Here is a 16,009-nt window from a genome sequence, read left to right as displayed (position 1 = left end):
TGCAAAGGAATGATATTTCCAAAATTTCAAAAGCCAAGGCATGCCTGTGGGCTGGGCCAAAGGAAGCTCAAGCAGGTGTACAGAGCACTAGACAGGGAGTTAAGTTTTGCCCTGGGTTCTAGTGCACTCCCTCCACCTTGCCTTTGTCTTCTAGCCACTAGCTGTAAAATGGGTACAATTTTGATGGGGCTATGGTTGAAGTTCTTGAGGAGCTGAAAGTCAAAAATATTGTACAAATAAACATGTATTTTGTGATATACAGTAGAATTGGTCCAAAAATGAATATAAAATGAAATTTATTTGTCCCATTTCTTTAATAAAATGTGGAAGGCAATGCAATAAAAACAGCATAAAACAACTGATCCTGGGTGCAATAAAAATGATTGAAACAGCATCAAACAGAACAAGCAACCAATTAATATCAGCAAGGAGTGTCAATGTCCACCCTGTTGAACAAAACAATTGCATTGAGATTTATTACAATATGAAACCCAATTTAAATTAGAGTGCCTGAGGGATTGGGGGTGGGTGGGGATGAATAGGGCCGTCAACCCAATAAATAAATCTCCTAAAGCAATTCTGAGCCTCAGCCCTTGTTAACCTGGTGCCTTCCAGGTGTTTTGGACTGCAATTCCCATCAGCCCCAGCCAGCTCAGCTATGCTGACTGGAGCTGATGGGAGTTGTAGTCCCAAGCAGCAGAGAGACAATATCACTTTACTCAGAATCAAGTCCTACTTTATTAAATGAGCCTCACTCACATGTAAGTATATGCAGATGAGTGGAGCCAATGGGGATTAACTGAGTGATTAATTTTGTAAGTCAAGAGTTCGAAAGCCAAACAAACAAACCTGCTTGCATTGTGATAGAAGAGGCATTTGCTCCTTTGACAGAGGAAAGGGAATGATTTTTTTTATGCAATGCTTTTTTAAAATAAACAACTGAGATAAAAATAATATTTGTAAAGGCTGGATCAGTCAGGGTACTTTCACCTGATCAATCAGGGACTTTTTTTTAGTGGAATAAAAGCTTCTAGTAATAATAATAATTTATTATTTATTTTACAAGTACTACTTGGCAATAGTCTATATGAGCAATGTTCTGGGACTGTCTTATCAGTGGCTGAACAGGAGACGGTAGTATGATGTGGCTGCAAAACATGGTTTATGGGATTTTCAGCAGCATTAACAAAAGTTTAACTTGAAAGTCAGAGTTGTCCTTTATTTCAGATTAGTCAGGGCTCATCTGGAGTATTGCGTCCAGTTTTTGAAATGAAGATGGAAAACGTCAGGCCTCTGAAGACAAGTTGAAAGAATGGAGTGGTGCAGGACGAGAAGGAGGACAACATGTAAAGCAGCACTCTCTGCACACAACATGTAAACAGCAGTGCTGTTGCTATTCATAACTCCTGGACACACTACTGCTTCATTATCAGGCAGACACGATACTTGCCAGCCTGTTGTGGTCAGAGGAAACAGAAGCCACATAAGGCACCCTTCCCCAGCCTGCTGCTGCCCATATTGGAGGAAGCCCCCATTGGACGATTTGCAGTCCCTCGTCACAATGTTGGATTTCCATGAAGAAAAACCCAAGAGGCCAGGAAAATTGAGCTTAGTAGTTGCATGGGGTGGGAAAGGGAAGCTCTAGGGGTTAATGTGGGAGAAATGGCTGGGAGGGTTGTAGAGTTGAGTGAGCAGGGGTGTGTGTGTGTGTAAATAAAGTCCTCCAACCTTTCACCAATGAAACAGAGACAGCTTATTCCATGATGATGATGATTTTATTATTTATACCCCACCCATCTGACTGGGTTGCCCCAGTCACTCTGGGCAGCTTTCAACATATATAAAAACATTATGAAACACTGAACGTCAAAAAACTTCCCTATACAGGGCTGCCTTCAGATGTCTTCTAAAGTTTCCATAGTTACTTATCTCCTTGGCTCAGGGGTCACATAATTCCACATCCTAAGGAAAAGTGGGGCATTCTGGGATCAAATCAGAAAGCGGGAGAGCTTCTGTAAATCCAAGACTGTCCCTGGAAAATAGGGATACTTGGAGGGGCTGATATACATCACTACAATTTCCATCATACTGACTGTGATCACGCTTGCTGGGGTTAATGGGAGCTAGAGCCCCACAAATATCCGGAGGGTACCATGTTGAGGAAGGCTAGCCAAGGCATTTGACATGAAACATACCCAACAGGGTGTCCCACACAAGAAGCCAAGTATTTATTTTCTGCTGTGGCTCCAGAGGGCAAGATGAGATCTAAGAGCTTGGGTAGATTTGGGTTGAACATTAGGTGAAACTTCATGAGAGTAAGAGAGGCTGGCCAAGGGATCCGCTTCCCTGGAAGGATGGCGGGCTCTCTCTCCTGGGAGGCCTAGGAAAGAGAACAGCTTGGGAACACAATGGCTCTGGATTCCCTCCATGGAGCAGAGGGTATGGCTAGCCAGGATACAAGAAAGCCTACAACTCTATGATCAACAAGCCTTATCCACAATGGCCATGTTCTGCTGCCACAGTCAGAGGCAGTATACCTCAGGACAGGGCCGGCCTGCCCATGAGGCAAAGCGAGGCAGCTGCTTCAGGCCACAAGATCTACAAGGGCAGCGTATCTTGCCTCTAAGGAATGCATTGTCCACTGTTGTCGTTGCTTTACTCCTCCCTTGTTCCCAAAGTAGATATTTATCCCCAACCCCCTGTTCCTGATGTAGGTCTTCACTCACCTGTTCTTCCCTGTTGGGTGGAGAGAGCCATTTTGTGGTTTGCCTCAGGTGCTAAAATGTCTTGGGCAAGCCCTGCCTCAGGATACCGGATGCTGGGAATCGCAGGTGGGCAGAGTGCTGTTGCCCTCAGGTCCTGCCTTTGGGGTTCCCTCTGGAACATCTGGTGGGCCACTGGGGGAACAGACGACTGGACTGGATGGTCTGATGACCTGATCTATCAGGCTCTTCCTATGTTCTTATGATTCTGTGATAAATTAATAGCAGTTAATTGCTCTCCCAGCCCCACCTGGAGATGTTTTCAAGAGACTGGCCTTGGCACCTTCTGCATGCAAAGGAAGTGCTCTCCAGCGGAGCCGCTACTGCTGCAGCTTGGGCCACCTCTGGACTGGAGCTGCCCCTCAGCTTCTTGCAGGAGTAGAAAGTGCTTTCCCAACAACATGGTGTCTGGGGTTCTTTTGTATTTTTTTGTTTGATGATACGGTTCCTTAAAAAAACACACCCTAAAGTGAAATATAAATGTATTAAAATTAAAAAACGACAACAAAAGAACCAGAAAACCACTATTAGTATAAAAGCAAGAAAACAACTATGATTATTATTGGTTATTGTGATGATAATAATTGTGCTTCTCCAAGCCTATGACAGAAATAGGATTTTGTTGATGGGTCTCAGAGACCCGGGAGGCGCCCACCGCCCTCCAGCAGGGGGCGCGCTGCCAGCCCTCCCTTCGCCTGACGCTAGGGGGCGGCAAACAGCGGGAAGGCAGAGAGGAAAAACTGAAGCGGGCGAGCGCGCGGGGCGGGGGACAGAAGAAAGAGGCGGCGGCGGCGGCGGCGGATCTCGCGAGGCCCCTGAGGAAGTCCCGCGAGATCTCGCCGACTCTTTCCCTCCCCGCGTCATGTTTCCTCCCCTTTGACAAGCTGCTGCCGGAGAAGCAGGAGAAGCGGGGAGGACGGGGCCGCCGCCGCCGCCGCCGCCGCCTCACGGGACCTCCCTCCGCGGGCCCCGCCAGCCTTGCCCGGACCGCACCTTGGTAAAGGGGTCTCCTCCCGGCGCGCTCCTTGGCGTCCCCGCGGGCGGCCGCGCTGAGGGAAGGCGAGGCCTGAGGGGAGGGGGGAGGGGCGAGGGGGAGGGAGGGGGCCGGGGCGACCCCGCCCGGCGCCGAGGGGACTCCCGCCCCGGAGCCACCATTTGGGCGCCTTCCCCCGGTATTTGGGGCGCTCCTGCCATCGACCTCTCCGTGACGCCGCCGCTCTTCATCTCGCTATCTCTCTCTTATTTATTATGATGCTGCTGGTGTAATAATAGATCTTGGACTCGGCTGTTCTTACGGCAATTCCGCCGCCGTCGCTCGTGGTCTTATTTGTGTCAGTGCCATCCATATTACGATAGTGCTGCTGCTCTTGCTGCTGGTTGTTATTGTTATGTGTGACAGCGCGCATAGCGATTTGCACAGATCTGTAAGCAACGTTACACACACGCGGCCCTTTCCCCTCCCTGTAGGCCCATACAATCTGAAATCAATCATGAGGGAGAGAGGATGGTTCCTAGGGCTGAACAGGAGCTTGTTGATGCCTTCTTCTGTTCTGTTTTCTCAGCAGTAAAATCCCTGCCTCAGCTTCCCGTCCTGGAGCCTAAAAAGGCAATTTGCTTAACCACGTGGAGTTATTCTCGATTTTTTCCTTTTCAACAGGCTACATCAAGTGTCCCATAAGTGGGTTGTCTGAAATAAAAACCACAAGCAAATCCTGCAATTAGGCCCACATCAGTAAATGCGCCCCGGCATGTGTTGAGTGGTGGCATGTGGGTCTGCAACTTTTGCTTCTGATGGGCACTTTGGGTGGCTCATCTAGCCATGTGCATGGATGGGGGATGGGGGGAATGGCTGGCCATGAGGGTTTGTGTGCATCTTCCCACTAAAGTGTATTATTTTGCAGTGGTGAATCTGAGATGCACTGAGATCTCACTGTGAAAGCAGAGCAGTATAATTGCACCCATAAAGATATAATGAAAGAACAATAAGTGATCCACCCTTGAACAGCTCCTTGAAGTGCCCCATTAGTCTCCAAGCCTTACTGCAGCTGGTAGTAGCTCCTGTGTGGCAGGGAGGCTTTTTAAATCAGGGGTGGGTAGACTTGTGGTTATTCAGATCTACTTTGTTGTTTACTTGAACCTCAAGTTCCACCAAAGCCAGTTGAAAAGACATACAATTAGAATTTAAAGAACAGGTTGCTTTTGAGAACATTCTGGGCCTAGGTACCAGAAATGAACTGAACTCAGTCATTGACTCCTGGTTTATTCATTTCTGTGGCCTGAGATAGGAAAAAGAGGCATTGTTGTTAAAACAAATGGGAGTCAGAAGTTCTCCTGCAAATCACCCAGATATCTACCATCCCTGATTTAAATGACCTACGTATCTGGGTCTTTCCAGCAAAATTGGCACACCCCCACCTGTTGCTATAGTCCGTTGTGTGCACAGGATTTCTCTGTTGTTGGATATGCAAAGTGTGAAATATCCAGCTGTCAATTTGTTGTGAGTTGGCCTTCATTGCTGAGGACCTGTTTGTTATTCCACAGCATTATAGAGCAAATATGGTGGCTCTTTTGGCTAGTTGTCTTCTTTTTCCAGGAATGGAACTGCTGTGTTAGATGTGCCCTAAAAATGTTTAAGGGGACTCTCATTTTGAATTACTGCCCCTCAGTGAGACCAAGCTTAGATTCACAACATGTTTAGTGATATGCATACCCCTGCGCCCCCCCAGAAAAAAAGCACTGGATGTGCCATATATACATTTGTTACTTTTCTAATTTTCTCCTGTACACATCACTGGGCCTTATATACCTGTTTGGCGTGAAATGAAACATTTGAGTTGTCCAACACAAAGCTGTAACAAGTGTTACGGTGTCAGAAAATTGGCAAGAGAGGTTATTTTTCTTGTGTCTTCCTATGATAGTCCTTCATAATATTGTGAAGCTTCTTAGTATAAATAGCACAATTATGAATTGGGTTATATTCCCAGCTTATTCATATACAGTATTGAAGGTTCTTTTCTAGGCTATTCTGTAGTTGCAAGCCTTTTTGTAACAAAGTTGAGTAACTGGAAAATAACTTAAAGTACCCCTATGCTGGCACTGCATATTTAGGAACTGGACTCAGAATTTTGGGCACCAACATTGCCCTTACTAATGAACAAGCATCATAACTGTATAGGTACAAAGGCAACCAAAGTCCTGGGACATTTCCTCTCCTCAGATGACCTTAGGCAGCTTCCAAGTCCCTCAGTGGTATAGTCTTTTCTTTGTGGTTTGATTAATTCCCATGTCTCATACAGGGGAATGATCATAAGGATTGCATGCATGCTTGGAATTGTCACATTGAACTTATATTCCATATTCCATGCAGACAAGCATAGGATCAGGTTCTTTGTAACTTATTTCAGCTCATAAATGAGTAGTGGATACCATGGATTTTACTTTGTGAAGAAAATGAACACTTTATTTATCAAATAGCAAACTTTACAAAGGCAAGAGAAACAGTATGTTATACTGCACGTAAAATCAGCCATATTGTTCAGTACGATGTTATGGATTTAGTGAAACCACCATACACTTCAATTTTCCTCATTTCAGTTGTTTAAACTTTTTGAGTGGATTTGTCTGTCTTCCATGTCACTTTAAACCAGGCGTGGGGAACCTTTCACCCTCCAGATGTTGCTGAACTACAACTCCTGACAGACCTAGCAAGTAGGGCCAGCAGCCAGCTATTGATTGATTGAGTAACTTTATTTATACGCCACTTTTCCACAGTGTGCTGTGCCCAAAATGACTTCCAACAGATATCTGGAAATGAATAAAAATATTTATTAAAAAACACCCAGCAGACATCTACTTATTATCAAATACACATGCACTGTTATGATAGGATTTAATCAACACGTAGGGGGCCAAAGGTTCACCAAACCTACTTTAAACTACAGATTAAATTAAACAATGGTTTGAACTGAACAAAGCAATGTGCTGTGTATGCTGCACACACCACATACTTTGAGGATGGATTATGATGGGGTTTTGGCCACAACATACCAACTTAAGACCAGTGCTTTAATGATTAATTCAAACTCAGTCTATTGTGGTGAGGATATTTCTTCACCTGTAAAGGGACTAGATTGACAGCTTGATACCAGTTTGATCTGTGCACTACTAGTCTTCTAGCTAACCATATTTCTCTGGTGCCATGCAAATATTTTGGACCACAACAAGCCATGCTCCTATCAGCCCCAGCATCATATGGCTGTGGTGGCTTGAGCTAATGAGAATTGTAGTTCAAAACAGCTGGAGGGCACAAGGTTAATGAAGACTGCTCTGAATGAATATTTTTTTCTTATATAAGTAGGAGGGATTTTGTTTTTAAAGAAGTTTGCTAGTGCGATGCTTGATTTAGGCTCAGGCTCATTGGTTACTTGCTAACATCTCTGTGATCATTTAACATTTATATGGCCTGGTTTGCACATTGCCCTGAGCTTGAGCATGGCTTAGCAAAAGTATGTGGGCTCCAGGAGAGGAGATCCTGACTGCTTTGCTTCTCTCCCATGAACTAAGTCCTAGTTTGGCTTAGTATGTTGTCCAGACTAGGACTTATGATTTAGCTCTTCCTGACACACCACAAACTGTAAATCATAGGACAGATCTTGGTTACAGCTTGTGGTTAGTTTTGGAGAGAGCTAAACCATGAGCCTTGGACCACACACTAAGCCAAATGATGATGTAGCTCAGCATAACAGCAAAATGACTGTGGAGTAACTAAGCAGCCACAATCTCCTATCTGGGAGCCCAAGTGTTCACACTAAGCCGTGGTTTAGCTTAATGTGATGTGCAAACCATGGCATTGTTTCTAGATTGACAATTATTTGTGAGGTTGCTGGAATGTTGTGTCACCATAGTATGGTTTAGGGCTCATCCAGACTTCCTTTTTTTATGTGTTTCTAGGCCAACTGCCGCCTGTCTACCATGGCTGCCTCTTGTGACTGATACAGTGTCATTGAACAAGTTGGAATGTTTCCAGGCAACTCTAGAAAGAGTGTTCTTTTCTGGAACATTGGAGATGTTGTACAATAATACAGTGATACCTCTGGGTACGCAGACCTCTGGTTGCATATCCTTCAGGATGTGAACACGGCATACCCGAAAGTATTTTTCTGGGTTTCGCCACGTGCGCAGAAGCGCTCTACCACATGCATGTGCAGAAGCGGCACCTCCGGTTGCAAATTCCTCGGGATCCGACTAGAGCTCCGGAACAGATCCCGTGCGCAACCGGAGGTACCACTGTATTTAAAAGAGTCTGCATTGCCCATGTTTGTTTGCACTTGTGGCACAATCTGTTGCCTGTGCTCAGTAGTGTGACATTTTGAATGCACCTTTGTGTTGGTTATGTAAAGTAGCATTAAATAAATTAAAAAGGGGTCTAGAAACCTGTGCAGTTTATAACTTAAGGGTTGCCAGTTTTTATTAACTGAATTTCAGGGCACTTGGGGCTCTTTGATACATGTGGATTAAAAATGAAACCTGTCAATGCTTAAGAGAAGGGACTATAATGTCTAACAGCTAAAGTGAAGGTATGATAGCAGAATATGGAAGGTTTCAGGTTCAATCTTTGGCATGTCCCATTAAAGAACTGGCTGTAGTAGGGCTGAGAGACCTCTTCCTGAGATGCTGGAAGATATATTTTCCTCAGGTTAGGTAGTGCGGGATGAGATGAGATGGATAATAGTCTTGGTAGATGTCTAGTGTCCATTCTGCAAGTATAGGTGTTTATGGCTGCCATTGGAAACCTCCCCCTGCATCTCCCCAATTCGAGATGGGTTTGGAAACTCAGTAACCCTATATTCTGTCCCTTCTGTTATGTTCCATGACCTGCTGGTTGCTGTTCTTCTAGTTTTCTTTTGAGTTGAAGAAGCACCTTTAATAATGTTATAATCTTGTCATTGAATGAACAACAGCCAAGTTCCTTTATTGAAATAGATGTAATAGTATTTTTATATAAGCCAGAAGTTCAGTATGTTCTAAGCAAGTGATAGAGCAATCAACAGACTACAATGACAACATTTTTTCTTCAAGCTTGTTAAGAGTGTGTCTGTGTTTACAAGGAGCTGCTGACAACAGTTAAAAATGGACATATCTTTAGGGGCTGCTGAAGTGTTTATTTTTCTTGCTCCTCTCAAAACATATCCCTGTGTTTCTGATTTTGCATGGAGAATATCTCCAGCAAATTTATTTTCTAACCTTCTGGAGAAGTGACAGCTTTTGTCAGCTTATCAGCATACTGGATTCTAAATAAGTGTTTGTTTTGCTGGTGACGACAAGGGTTCTAGAGTCCAACTCTTCTGTGGTGTGAGCAATTGTGAACCCTTGAAATATGCACACAGCTACCACTAGAAGCTTGGATATTTCCAGAATCACAAAACTGATTTTATTCGCTTTTCAATTTTAAAGTCTTTGTCTGTTGCATGAGTCTCACATTGAAGATTAAAGAGAAGGACACAGTTTTAGGAATTATAAACAGGAAAGCAAGATAAGATTATGTTGCTAGTATACCCCTCTTTCAGTCCTCCCTGGTTGTTGCTGGTGGTGGGACTGTGATTTGTTCTAGGGTAGCCAGTTTGAGATGGCGTATGAGACTGATTGTCTGACTGCTTCAGTTTGTTGAGACTTGGGGACTGTGTGCCTCAGCTTCCCTGTTGACTGTTCTTCAGAAAGTGCTGAATGGTGTTCTGCAGTTATATCACCACTGTGTTTGAATGTTCACAAGTGTGATATTGCCCCCAGAATTCACAACTCATCTGAGCGTTACTATGTTGTCATTGTTCATGTGAATTGGCCCTGAGTAGAGCAAAGGAATGCCGTGGTTGGGTGGTGCCTGGACTTTACCTCTAAGGGCTGTGGTTGGAGCAAGCTTTGGGTTGTAGCCTTGTACACTGGCGCATGACAGATTTAAAGTTTGTATTCATTCACAGTTTGGGAAGCTGTTTTGTTTGTTCGTCAGCAAAAGGCAAATGCTCCCAGAGAAGGTGAACACTCACCATCTACTTCAGATGCATGTTTCAAGCCTTACAGTGTTTAAACAAGAAGCTATAGATTCTGTAGTAGGACTTGTAATTTTTTATTAAAATGTATAAAGTATAACAAAAGTAATACAGTAACAGTAACGGCAGTAACAATAGGCCTTGCATTGCATTTGGACATTTGTGAACCAAAATTTTTAAAATGTGGCAGCAAATATTAGCAGCTGTGTTGAACACACAATTGATGGTGGTTCTTGTATGTTCATATAGCACAATCCATGTAGATGCAGAGCAAGATAGCAAAAAAGACAGCCTTGTCTTGTATTTATGGCCTAACTGTGAGCTCATGCAGATACTTATGGCAAAACTAGATGATTAGGAGAAAGTGTTGATGCACTACTCTGATTATGTCTAGTAAATCTCAACATGTGATGTGATGTCAGCATGGGATGTGAGTTCTATGTGGGAAGTGATGCCATCGTATCACAATCACACCTTTTGCTTTCCTAGACTTCACTAGAGGAGATATGGGATTGATGCTTTCAGTTGTGTGTTTCCTTTATTGTCTAGTTCACCCTTCACCATCCTGATGTCCTCTAGAGCTCCTATTAAACTGGAATCCAAGTCTACCAAAATGAAATACTAACTGTATGCTTGTATTTTTAAATATCACTTTCTCCTCTAATGTATTTTTCCCCTTAAAAATAATAGTAATCTTTGCTCACTTATCCTGATGTGTAGCTAACTACACACACACTTTTTTTGTCTTTGTTTTCCTTAACCTTTTATTCATCAAGTAATCTTATTTTTGTAGTACATCAGTCTTTGTTTAATTAAGGCCCCCCCCAGGGATAAATATACTCAGAAGTATGTTCTGTTTGCCACATTTTTAACCATCTTTCTTGCACAGAAGATGGTTTGCATTTTATAAACAATGGCTTATGATCTAAGAGACATGATACAAAAGGAAAAAGGAAGAGGGAGGGAAGAGGAATATAAGCAGGTACAGGCACCAGCTGTTTCATACTGTAATGAAGTTGTATAACTAGGTTGCTGCAGGAGACAGTTCTGTGGCAAGAGGCTCTTGATGGCAATTAGCCCTGGCTAAGCTTGCTGGAAAGGCCCTTGTCATCAGAGTTCAAAATTAACCAGTTGCCAGTTGCTTTCTGCGACTCAGGAGTAACCCCTGGTGACCAAACAGAGATTTCCAGTTGCATGGTTTCCTACCAAGACCACCTCTGGCTGGGAAGGAGATGTGCTGAGGAAGACAGAACCTTTTTATTGCTGTATGATTTGCATAAGTAAGTAAACTGAGAAGAAGCTCTTTCTCAGAGTTAAATGGATTGCAGTGGCAGTGGAGAGCAGAAAGGGAGATCTGGCTGATTTTCACCCCTCCTCTTAAATCTCAAACTTTGCAGATAGAAACACATTGTGGTTTGCAAACAAATGGATTGTTTCTCTATTGCGGAGGTTGGGGAGCAGGAAGGGAGATCTGGCTAATTTTCATCCCTTCCCTTCAGTCTTTTTGTGAGACATGTTGTGGTTTTACTTGTGGGGCTTCTGATGCTGATTCCTATGCTGGCTGATTATTTAAGGGCCTGCTAACGGTGACCTTGCTTCTCAAAAGTGAAATGGCTGTAGCAGTAAAGCAGTGCCTCTTTTCTTGCTTTGCCTTTCATTTAGTCTCATAATAAAATTTTTGCTGGCTTGCTTGGAAGAATAAAGGTTGGATTCATCTTTTTTTTTTATAGGAATGCAGGTTGAGCATGGGGGTGGGGAGACCACACTGGAAATTATGACAAAAAAGGAGGATTGGCGGGGTGCGGGGGAGGTTTCCCTTCCTGTGTATCCCATTTTGAAATTTGATTTTGTGTATCTGATAGTGTATTTGGTGTGTAAGTCGAATAAACATTCTTAAGGTGTATAAGTCAAATAAACATTCTTATCTCTTGAAATAGATAAGAAACACTTTCAGGTCTAGTTCTTTGTTCCAGTCTTGCCCATTTGTGACAGTGAGATTTAATGGATGTGGGTTTTCTGCTTTGTGAACCCAAGTCTGCAGCATGAAACAGAACATCTTCCTAGCCTTTTCTGGAGATGAGTTAGCAAAATCTGCTGATGACACCAAGTTGTTCGGGGTAGTTTTTAACTAAAAGAGGCTGCGAGGTGCTCCAAAACCAAAAGGATCTCTCCAAACTGAGTGAATGAGTATTAAAATGATAAATCTGATTCAGTGTTAACAAATGTAAAGTGATGCATGCTGGGGCAAAATATCCTGACATTACGTATATGCTATTGAGGTCTGAGCTGCCAGTGACTGACCAAGAATGAGATCTTAGACTCATAGAGGATAGCTCAATTAAGATGTTGATCCAGGTTGTGGTAGTGGTAAAATGGGTGAATTATAGTTATGTGACCTTTAGGAAAAGGATTGAAAACAGAACTGGAAATACCATAACAAGCCTATTGTGCAGCTACACATGGAATACTGTCCAATTCTGGTCACTACGTCTCTTAAAGGATATCCTAATGCTGGATTTTTTAAAAGAAATGGTGGAGCATCACCAGTGCTATTTTTCTAGAAAAATAGGTGCCGGAACTCCCCGTGAACACCTCCCTTGTTTTCTTAGAATGGCAATGGCACCTACCCGAGAGGTGCCGGAACTGTGTTTCCATGAGTTCGGCTGAGCATCTTACTTTTTTAAACATTTGCTTGAGAGTTCCTGTACCATTTACAGGGAAATGCTTTCCTTCACAGAAGTAAAATTGATATATAACTTTGAAAATGATCGCATTATGCCTTTCCAACTCTACAGGTCTATGATTCTGTGTGGGCATGAATGGACAGAATGAGACTATGTCCCTCACTGGCAGCTCCACTAATCACAGAAGCTATGACTTTGCATACTGAAAGAAAAAGGTTCTCCCCAGTGAGAGATAACACCACCAACAACACCATATTTCACCACATAATTGTCACATTTCAATGCTGATTTTTCTTTAAAAAAGGGGGGAGGTGCGACAATTATGTGCTGAATTATAGGACACCCTTTCTTGCTAGGGAGAGAAAGAAACAAACCCTTTCTCACAGCCAGGAGTGATAACACGGGGGTGGGGGTGGGGCTGGATAAGAGCATCATCAGCAACTAGTGAAAATAAAAAGGAAGAAATACGTTGTTGTTTTTTAATAAAAGGTCATGTCCCCTCCCCCACGCCGCCCTGCAAAAAAACCCCTCTTACGCTGCAGCACAGCCTAGTGGACCTGAGAGCCACTTTCCTGACAAGATGCTGGAGGTTCAAAGACAGCAAAGGCTCCCTTGGCAGACGGGGAGGGGGAGACACACAACTCTCCTGTCAAGACAACAAAGTACATTACCTCAAGCGTAAGGCAGCCATTACACGGGGGGGGGGGGGGGTTGCTCCTGTCGTTTACCTACAAATCCCATGATTCCCAGAGGCTGCAACTCCCATGATTTCTCTCGACTACCCTCCTATTTTTTTAAAAAAATATCCTTTAACCACACCTGCTGGTGGGCAGTTGAACGTTTTAATATGGTAAATTCAACTAAATTCAATCTGCGGGAGGCCCCCACTTGTCTTGTTTATCGCTCCTGCAATGATTATGCTTTGGGATCAATTTTAGGGCCAGAAAGAGGGGTGCGACTATTATGTGGTGAAATACAGTAATAAATAAAGAAATAGATGATTAATAATAATAATAATAATAATAATAATACTTTTATTATTTATACCCCACCCATATGGCTGGATTGCCAGTGTGGTGTAGTGGTTAGATCTGGGCAACCAGGGTTCAAATCTTGACTCAGCCATGAAGTTTACTGGGTGTTACTATCCTATACATGCCTAAATTTAAGTCCTACTGTCCTCTTTGTATAACTTGTTTTGCTGTGGCTAGTTACTACCTTCCAAGTACCACAGATTGCAAAAAGAAAAAAGTAAATTCTGTGTTTTAAAAGAAATTGTCTTTTGTGCACAGCATTTATTCAGTCTTCAGCTAGATACCCCATATTGTCTTCATTTGCTTTGTAATCCTGTTTTTAAAAAATTGTTGTTGTGACCATAACCTAGGTTGAAGGTGCCATTTGGCTCCTATCTTTTACATCTCAGTTTCTAACCCTGCTTGTCAGTTTCTAACCCTTCTAACTTGGACGTTTTGGCTCCTGAACACCACAAATCCGGAAGTGATTGTTATGGTTTACGAACCCGAACGTCCGACGGGGCTTCCGCAGCTTCTGATGGGCTGCAGGAGCATTCTGCAGCCAATCAGAAGCCGCAATTTGGTTGTCGAACGGACTTCCGGAACAGATTCCGTTCAACTTCCAAGATACGACTACAGTGATTTTTCTCATCTAGTTCTGGCCATGAGTTGGTTAGATAAGTTGTAATGAAGAGTTCACAGGCCTTGGAACTTCCTGTGCCAGATGGCAAGGATGTCCTGCGCATGTTTTGAACTACAGAGCCCATCACCCGCCCCGTAGTACTATATGGTCAGAACTGACTGGGACTCCTGAGAATTGCAGTTGAAAACATCTAGATTAGGGAAGGTGGGAAAGACTCAGAGGGACAGTGTGGTCATAATTCTTCCTATTTTATCCACTGTGTGACATCTCCCTGGCCATTATGGATTGGGTTCTAGGCAGCTGGGTGTGGTTCAGCTTGGCTGCTTTTCAGCATTTAGAGATGATTGTGTTTATATCATTCTTTTCCAATTTTTGTGTGTCTGCCTTTTTATGACTTCTGTTTTTCAGCAGGAGATCTCTATTATGGTACTGCTCAAATATTCGATTGTAGTTTTCTGGTTTGCTGAAGTTATTTCAAATATTTATTTGCTAGATGGCATTCTCTGGCTAGATGGTTCTCTGAAATATTTGCCATCTTTTACAATGCAAAAACAGATAAAAGAAAAAGGACAGCCTTAGTATTATGTAGTCCTTCAGGTCTAATACCTTCCTTCAGTTTTCTGAAATATTAGACTTCTTTGATTTTGTCTCCCATACACTGTCACCCCCACTCTCCATTACACAAAACAGAAATGAGGTAATGAGGCTTGTCCAGGTTGAACTGTTTGAGGACTGAATTGCAGATTTCTTACCGCAGTGTTGCTATAGCAATGTATGTGACTGTTGTTCATCCTGCAGTAAGCTTCTCATGACAAGTGTTGGTATGCAGGACACACGGAAAACAGGAAAAGGAGGCTAATGTTGTGAGACTGTAAAATAAGTTGCTCTGGTATTGCTTCCAGGTATTATGTAATATTTTATTTTTATGGTATTTTGTGTGTTCATAGAGCAGCATACAGACATATATTGTAGTTAAATCTTTTGATGTCTTATTTTTCTAACTCTACAAAATCACTCTGATAGTTGAAATGCATACTGGGATGCTTAATAATAATAATAATAATAATAATAATAATAATATTTATACCCTGCCCATCTGGCTGGGTTTCCTTAGCCACTATGAGGTTTACAGCACATATAAAACATAGTAAAATATCAAACAGTAAAAACTTCCCGATACAGGGCTGCCTTCAGATGTCTTCTAAAAGTTATGTAGTTATTTATCTCCTTGACATCTGAAGGGAGGGGATTCCACAGGGAGGGCACCACTACTGAGAAGGCTTTCTGCCTAGTTCCCTGTAACTTTGCTTTTCTCAGTGAGGGAACCTCAATGGCTGAACCTCAATGGCTGGGCTGAACGATGGGGGTGGAGATGCTCCTTCAGGCATACTGGGCTGAGGCTGTTTAGGGCTTTAAAGGTTAGCACCAACACTTTGAATTGTGCTCGGGAGCATACTGGGAGCCAGTGAATATCCTTTAGGACCGGTGTTATATGGCCCCAGCGACCACTCCCAGTTACCAGACTAGCTGCCGCATTCTGGATTAGTTGTAGTTTCCGAGTCACCTTCAAATGTAGCCCCACGTATAGTGGATTGCAATAGTCCAAGCAGGAGATAACCAGAGCATGCACCACTTTGGCGAGACAGTCCGCAGGCAGGTAGGGTCTCAGCCTGTGTACCAGATGGAGCCGGTAGACAGCTGCCCTGGACACAGAATTGACCTGCGCCTCCATGGACAGCTGCAAGTCCAAAAGACTCCCAGGCTGCGCACCTGGTCCTTCAGGGTCATGGTTACCCCGTTCAGGACCAGGAATCCCTCACACCCACCCGCAGGGTCTTCAAGGGTTATTTCAAGGAGCCTTGTA

General features: G+C 43.3%; 1 protein-coding gene across 50 annotated transcripts in view; it reads left to right on the top strand.

The window, feature by feature from the left end:
• Window positions 1-3,597: 3,597 nt before the first annotated feature.
• Window positions 3,598-16,009, top strand: part of HERC1 (HECT and RLD domain containing E3 ubiquitin protein ligase family member 1) — a 110,206-nt gene continuing 97,794 nt past the window's right edge. For all 50 annotated transcript variants that reach the window (XM_083586041.1, XM_083586030.1, XM_083586040.1 and 47 more), the window contains exon 1: window positions 3,598-3,759. The gene's annotated coding sequence lies outside the window, so the exon portion shown is untranslated. The remainder of the gene's footprint in view (window positions 3,760-16,009) is intronic.

The sequence above is a fragment of the Podarcis filfolensis genome (assembly GCF_964270895.1).
Source record: "Podarcis filfolensis genome assembly, chromosome: 14".
Classification (NCBI taxonomy): domain Eukaryota; kingdom Metazoa; phylum Chordata; class Lepidosauria; order Squamata; family Lacertidae; genus Podarcis; species Podarcis filfolensis.
This window is presented reverse-complemented; position numbering and strand designations above follow the sequence as displayed.